General features: G+C 52.2%; 1 long non-coding RNA gene across 1 annotated transcript; it reads left to right on the top strand.

The window, feature by feature from the left end:
• The first annotated feature begins 1,434 nt into the window (after nucleotides 1-1,434).
• LOC123609720 lies at nucleotides 1,435-5,542 on the top strand. Its single transcript, XR_006717929.1, has 4 exons — nucleotides 1,435-2,509; nucleotides 3,674-3,793; nucleotides 4,204-4,394; nucleotides 4,816-5,542. It is a non-coding gene; the product is annotated as an uncharacterized LOC123609720 (long non-coding RNA).
• The last annotated feature ends 2,363 nt before the right edge of the window (nucleotides 5,543-7,905 follow it).

The following is a 7,905-nucleotide window of genomic DNA, read 5'->3' as shown; positions in this document are numbered from 1 at the left end:
GTGAGGAAGTTTCACATCGATCACCTTCTCCTAATTGGCGGACCCCTCCCTTCGGCCGCTGGCACACGCAGGCATCCACACACAGACCCGTGCACGCGTGTATGCACACGCGCACAACGCACACCCACCCACATGCCCGCAGACGCGCACAACGCACACCCACCCACATGCCTGCACACGCGCTCACGCATAGGCACGTACACACGGGGCTACGGCCCTCGCCCACCTCCCCCGGCGCTTTACCCTCAACTTAGCGCTTTCACCTTAAATGAAACCTGGGGACCCTGACCTCCTAAGTCACCCTGCGGAGGCCTCTCCGTGAGGATGGCCGGATGGGTCTACGACACTGAGAGACGGTGAGCTGGGTGCTTGGCACAACGGCCCGGGGGTCGGCCAGCCCCAGTTTACGTCCCTTGCGGCTTAACAGTTCCGTGTCCCTGGGACACATGGCTTTTTCTTTTGGTGCCTCAGCTTCCTTCTCTGTAAAATGGGGCTGGTGATAGTAGCCGCCTCGTGGGGGCGTCAGGATTAACAGGACGACACGCCTAGCACAGCGTCTGGTACACTACGGGCCGTGGCCGTGGTGACATGATGGATGTGTAGACTGGTCTCAGGTGGAGACATCTGTGCACCGCGGGCCCAGCTGAACCACATTTTCCCTCATCAGTCCACGATCAATGCCAACATCGGTCCTTGGGGCCAAGGTATTTATCCTCTGTTAACAACTATTCCTGGAATTCAGGAGCTTACTGTCTTCATGCGACCGAGCCCCGCGGATCCCTTACAATCCGACTCCAGTTACAGGAAGGTTCCTCCTTCCCTTCCTTCGGAGAACATGTATTGTTCCCTTCCCTACGTGCTGGGTGCCCAGGAGACAGCAAGGTGAACAAAACACCCAGCCTGCTCCCCACGAAGCTCCCCGTCTAGGGGGGCGGAGCACAGGCATGGAGGCGGGGCCTCCAGAAGATGGAAGGGGAGTGAGTCAGGGAGGAAATGAATGTCTCACTGGAGGGAGGTGAAGGAGAACATTCCAGGCTGAAGGGCAGGGGGACACCTGGGTTTTGCAGACAGGACGATGCTGGGAGTGTGGTGGGGGGGGGGGGGGGGGTGGGGCGCAGGGGGACAAAGAAGGCCCGACCATGGCGGGGGCAGACCGCACTACGCGGAGGCTTTCCAGAGGCCCGTTCCTCCACTCCATTCTGGAATACATCGGGGCGCCTGGGTGGCGCAGTCGGTTAAGCGCCCGACTTCAGCCAGGTCACGATCTCGCGGTCCGTGAGTTCGAGCCCCGCGTCAGGCTCTGGGCTGATGGCTCAGAGCCTGGAGCCTGTTTCTGATTCGGTGTCTCCCTCTCTCTCTGCCCCTCCCCCGTTCATGCTCTGTCTCTCTCTGTCCCCCCCAAAAAAATAAATAAACGTTGGAATACATCATGGCGTCTGCTGCTGAGACCAGAGGAGGCAGCTGGCTTCTGTGCGGAGGCCTTGCTTATTGAAAAATTTGTCTGTTGTTCAAGAGAATTCTCATCAGTGCAATGAGACGCTCGGGCCATGAGAGGTACCCTGGGATGATGGGGAACGGCGCACGGATGTCCGATGATGCCCTCCATCTCAGCTCCCTCGCGGCGCTCTCTCACCTCCAGGTTTAAATCGGGTCTCTCTCTTTTCCTGCTGTTTGGATACCTGCGAGCAGAGGCTCACGTGACAGGACTCCACCACGGCCTCTGTTGGGGCGGCTCTCGCCAGTGGCCCGGTTCACTGACTTGTGCTCTTTGCAACCAACAGGGGTAGCACCCCCCTTATTTTCCTGAAGCTCAGAGGTGAGGTGGGCTGTGTTCCAGGGCTGCTGCCTCCCTACCCACGTTCCTTGCCTGCCCTCCTGTGTTTCCCATAGTGACACTGACATCTCAGCCCCCGGACCCGAGGGGAAGCCGCAGGGCCAGAGGAGAAGGGACCAGGCTTTCTAAGACAGGCAAGTGCAGAAGCCCACTCCCCAGCCCCTACCCTGGCCACCCTCCCACTCTGGGTCGCTGCTTCCACTGCTCTGTTCTCCCCAGTGTCTAACACTTCTATTAAACATAGTATTTTTTACTGATGTGTAATATACATATACACATGTGCATAAATTGTAAGCTTCCTGCTTGATGGACTTTTGCAAACTGAACACAGCCAGGTCACCAGCACTCAGATGAAGAATCGGGACAGGTACTACCACCTTGGAATATTTCATCGTGCCCCTTGTCAGGCGCTGCGCACACTAGTTTCTAATACGATAGATTTGTTTTAGCCTGCGTTTGAACTTCATGTAAGCGAAGTCATGTCAGGACGTACGCTTTTTGTGCCTGGCCTCTCTCGCTCAAGATTCACTTACAGTCATCGTGTAGCGAATAGCACGTCGTCTCTCATTACTTTGTGACGGTCCGTTGTGCGAATACACCTCAGTTTACTTCTGCGTTCTACTGCTGAGTCTTCCAGATTTTGGCCGCTACGTGTGTTGCCATGAATATTCGCAGGTGAGTAGAATTTCTGGGTCGTAGGGTATGCGTGTGTTCGTTGTCATTAGATAACGCCAGGAAGTTCTCGATAATTGTTGAGCCAACTTCTATTCCCATCCAGCGCACTTTGCTGGATGTAGGGTGGTATCAGATTGTGGTTTTTAGTTTTTGTGTTTCTCTGATGACTAATGAATTGAACCCCGTTTCTTATATTTATTACTTATTTGGATATCCTCTTTTTATTTATTTAAAAAAAAAATTTTTTTTTCAACGTTTATTTATTTTTGGAACAGAGAGAGACAGAGCATGAACGGGGGAGGGGCAGAGAGAGAGGGAGACACAGAATCAGAAACAGGCTCCAGGCTCTGAGCCATCAGCCCAGAGCCCGACGCGGGGCTCGAACTCACGGACCGCGAGATCGTGACCGCGAGATCGTGACCTGGCTGAAGTCGGACGCTTAACCGACTGCGCCACCCAGGCGCCCCATGGATATCCTCTTTTTAAAACAAGTTTGTCTTCTCCTCCTCCTCCTCCTCCTCTGTCTCTGTCTGCTTCACCTTCTCCTTTTTTTTTTTTTATTTTTTTAACATTTATTTATTTTCGAGACAGAGAGAGACAGAGCATGAACGGGGGAGGGGCAGAGACAGAAGGACACACAGGATCTGAAACAGGCTCCAGGCTCTGAGCTGTCAGCACAGAGCCCGACGCGGGGCTCGAACCCATGCACCGCGAGATCACGACCTGAGCTGAAGTCGGATGCTCAACCGACTGAGCCACCCAGGCGCCCCATCCTTCTCCTTTGTATAATTATTATTATTTTTAAGTGGACTCTATGCCCAATGTGGGACTTGAACTCATGACCCTGAGATCAAGGGTCACATGCTCTGCCACTTGAGCCAGCCAGGCACCGCTGGATATCCTCGTTTTGTGAAATGCTTATTCAAGTCTTCTCATTTTTCTATTGTTTTCCATCTTTTTCTTATTGATTTGTAGGAAATATAATCTCCTGGATATGAGTCTTTTGGTGGGTAGACGTTCTATGAATATCCTTTCCCACCCCGTGGCTTCCCTTCACTCCCTTCAAAGTGTCTTTTGATGAACAGACGTTCTTAATTTTAATGCTGGACAGTTTGTCAATGTTTGTCTTTCACAATAAAGTGCTTTTGGGGGTCTCTTTTACAGAAATCTTTGCCTGTCCCAAAGTTATGAAGATATTCTGCTTTCTCCTAGAAGCTTTATTGTCATATCTCTCACATGGGTATCTGCAATCCAGCTGGAGTTGATTTGCGTGTATGCTGTAAGGTAGGGGTCAAGATTCATTTTAAAAATATGGGCTAGCACCATCTTGACCTTCGACCCCATCCACTCCCAATGAAAGACCTACTTTAATCAAGAGGGGCTTTTGTGTCCAAATGTGTCTTTTGTCAGCCAAATTCAGAAGCAGCCCTCTGGGCCTCTGTGAAGGGGCCAGGGCAGAGCTCTCAATGTGTGAGTTCCTGAAATTTGCTTGGCCCACCTCTTCCCAGGGAAGTGGCTGGGCCATGAGGAAAAGGGGACAGGGGGACAGAGCGATGAAGCACAGTCCTCCCCTGGCCCCTTTCAACTGGGATTCTATGAGATTTAGAGATGCCCAGGGAAACCCTAACTCCAGTGTCCCAATTCAGAAGCTTGGGACTTTCTGCTTTTTCTGCCCACATTTATTCACTCAACAGATGTCTGGTTGCCTACCCTGTGCTGGCTACTGGTCACTGGGGATCCACAGCGGACAAAACGGACAGCAAATTCCACTCTCATGGAGAAAGGCGATGCGAACATAAATAAATAAAATGCATCAAGTGTGAAGGAAGATGATAATTGCTGTGGAGCAAAATAGGGCAGGACAGAGGGACTGCGAGTGTTAATTGTAAGTTGGATGGTCAGGGGAGGAAGGCATTATTGAGAAGGTGACATCCGAGCAAAGAGCCATGTAGATGTTGGGGGGTGGGGGGGGCGAAGCATTCTAAGTAGAAGGAACAGTGAATATAAGATCCCAGAGGCAGGAAATGGTTGCACAGATAATGGGAGAGCTGAAAAGCCAAAAGGTATTGGTGAAACAGTTTGGCAGAAGCCACTAGCGCTCCTAGGCTAGAGAGACAAAAGGAAGAAATGCTGTTTTTGGAACCCGGGGCGGGGCGGGGGGGGGGGGTGGGGGTGGTTGTCACCCAGCCGAAGCTGCAACCAGAGTGGGTCTGTAAGGCCAGGAGATGGGGCCATGGAGGAGATGTGGCTGGAGGCAACACAGGGGGTAGACATACTCTGGTTTTCCTTTTCCACCTGCCTTCCAGTCTCCTGCCAGTGCCTCCCCTTAGCAGAACCCGGCCCGCAGCCCACTGATGGAATTGCTGGTCAAAGAAGCCTAGGGATCGCCCCTCTCCCCCACCCCCCTCCCCCCCGGAGATCCAGGGCAGTCCCAGGGAGATGAGAACTGGCCTTGACAGTGGACCTTCCGACAGCGAGATACCTCCTCACGTCCTACCTCCTCCTGGCTAAAGTGAAAGAGACCAATCACACCAAATGCTGGCAAGGACAGAGAGGACCTGGAACTCTCTCATCTTGCTAATGGTGTGTATGGTAGTAAAAGTACTTTGGAAAACTGCTCGGCAGTCTCTCTGATAAAGCTGGATAGACACCCACCCGGGACCCAGCAATTCTTCCCCCAGGGATGTACCCGAGGAGAAGTGAGAACCTACATTCACAAAAAAGACTTGTCCTCGAATGTGAAGAGCAGCGCTGTAATAGCCAAAGTGCTGGAAACACCCCCAAATGTCTGGAAACAGGAAAAGGGATTAAATTATGGTTAATGCCTACAATGGAATGTGCATCACAATAAAAATAAGCACACCAGTGCTACCTGCAACCACAGGGATGAATCCCCAAGACATTACGCCGAGTGAACTAGGCCAGACGTAACGGAGAACATAATTGTGTGACTGCGTGTATATCAAGCACAAAGACGGGCAAAACCGATCTACGGTGATGAGGGAGGTGGCCTGGCAGGGGGCACGAGAGAAGCCTTCTCTACCTTGGTCTGGGCGTTGAGAACACAGATAACGTTTGACAAAACTCCCCAACTGTACTCTTCGGATCTGTGTATTTCCTACTCTGGGAAAGTGACATCTCGAAAAAGGAAGAAAATGTACAAACTCATAAAAGAGTTCAGCCTTTGTCTCCCTTCCTCTGCCACCAGCCCGGCTCGAGGAGTGCTTCTCGATGTCAGCCATCCACGGACCCTGAGGCTTTCTCCCACCCTGCACACGGGGGCAGATCCGTGTTGCCACAGCAGCCGTTGGGGACAGCACGTAGCTAAGCTCTGGACCTGGAGCCCAGGATGCCCCGTTTAAGTCGTGGCTCATCCTCTCCCAGCTGTGTCATTTTTTTTTTTAATTTTTTTTTTCAACGTTTATTTATTTTTGGGACAGAGAGAGACAGAGCATGAACGGGGGAGGGGCAGAGAGAGAGGGAGACACAGAATCAGAAACAGGCTCCAGGCTCTGAGCCGTCAGCCCAGAGCCTGATGCGGGGCTTGAACTCACAGACCGCGAGATCGTGACCTGGCTGAAGTCGGACGCTTAACCGACTGCGCCACCCAGGCGCCCCCCAGCTGTGTCATTTAGTGGAGCCACATCACTTCTCGGAGTCCTCTTTTATCATCTGAAAGACGGCTAACAACACCTCCTTCAGAGGATTGTTGGGGAAATGCAAATGAGCTAGCGGCAGGGAAAGAACTTCTGGAAACAAGAATTCAGCAACCATAGGGTACTGCTCATACCGCTCAGCCACAGGTGACCCTGACCAGTGCGGGCCTGACTCCTGCACAGTTGACAATCTGGGTATAACTTTTGACTGCCCGAAAACTTTATTACTGATAGCCTGCTGTTAAGAGAACCCAACCAGTAACATAAGCAGTCGATTAACACGTATTCTGTATGTGTATTGTACACTGTATTCTTTTTTTAATGTTTATTTACTTATTTAGAGAGAGAAACACAGAGACAGACAGTGTGAGTGGGGGAAGGGCAGAGAGAGAGAGAGAGAGGGAGACAGAGGATCCCAAGCAGGCTCCGCATGGTCAGCCCAGAGCCCGACACAGGGCTCGATCTCGCCAACCATGAGATCGTGACCTGAGCCAAAATCAAGAGTCAGATGCTTAGCTGACTGACTGAGCCACAGAGGCGCCCTGTATGCTGTATTCTTACAATCAAGTCATCTGGAAGAGAAAATGTTAAGCAAATCATAAGGAAAAAAATACGTTCACGGAACTGTACCGTATTGAAAAACATCTGCATATACGTGGACCCGTGCAGTTCAAACCTGTGCTGTTCAAGGCTCAACTGTATATAGGACATTTCAATGGCTACTTGTGTAGCACGGAGGCAGATTGGATCGTCGGCCCCAATTCTTTCCTCCTGGTGATCGGACTCTACGCCCACACCCTGTGTCACGTGACTCCACGTTCCCACCGCGCTGGTGGCCGGCTTGGTCACCTGACTTCCAATGGCATGTCAGTGGCTGTGAGCAGAGCACGGGATGAAAAACGTTTGTGCTGTTTGAGCTCCAGCGATAGCCTCGCTGGCCCAAGGAGAACGTGGAGTAGCCTTGAGCCCAACCCACAGGCTGTGAGTAAGAAAAACAAAGCCTTGTTGTAAACCATGAAGTGCTCCCGTGATTTGCGAGGCATCATTTCTGTGGTGATGGCTGACTAACGCAGCCTCAAGGTCATCCCCACGAAGTCTCCATTCACTTGCCTCTCCAGTCCCATTTCCAACAACTCAGCTCCAGCCGAAGCAGTCTGTTCACTGTCCCGTGAAACTCAGCAGCCCCTCTCACTCCCCCCCCCCCCGCCTCACTTAATGTCTTGCTTTCCTTCCCTGTCTCCTGTCCTTTCCTTCCCTGTCTCCCGAGTGCCAAAGGTTTTCTCCCTCCACTGTGCCAGTCTGTACCAGCTATATCAGTCTATACCACCTATCCTTCAAAAGACAATGGGAGTACCACTTCCCTGCGGAAGCTTGTCTTCACTGCCCACCCCGCCCGCCCCTGGGCACCCTCCCTCTGCCGAGCTCCTGCAGCCCAGCCAGTCTATGTCCACCACCATTGGCTTAATCTTTCCAAATGAATAGAAACGTCCTTCGTCTCTCTGGGGCTTAGGAGTTTTCTGGTCAGCATGGAATTGTGCTTTGGGAAATACCTGTTGGTGAAGGAAGGAAGGAAGGGGTCAACGAGACCCCCCCAAGTCACTCGCCGCAGAACAGCCAGCTTCCCTAAAGTCTGCCTTCGCTAAGGTCTACCTTGGCGCCCAATCCAGAAGTTCCAGTGAGCACCACCCACCTGGCAATCTGGGGAGGACGCATCTGCCACTTGGGGTCAAGCGCAAGAGA

The sequence above is a fragment of the Leopardus geoffroyi genome, chromosome B2, assembly GCF_018350155.1.
Source record: "Leopardus geoffroyi isolate Oge1 chromosome B2, O.geoffroyi_Oge1_pat1.0, whole genome shotgun sequence".
In the NCBI taxonomy this organism is placed as follows: Eukaryota; Metazoa; Chordata; class Mammalia; order Carnivora; family Felidae; genus Leopardus; species Leopardus geoffroyi.
Note: the sequence above shows the minus strand (reverse complement) of the source record. Positions and strands in the feature narration are given on the sequence as shown.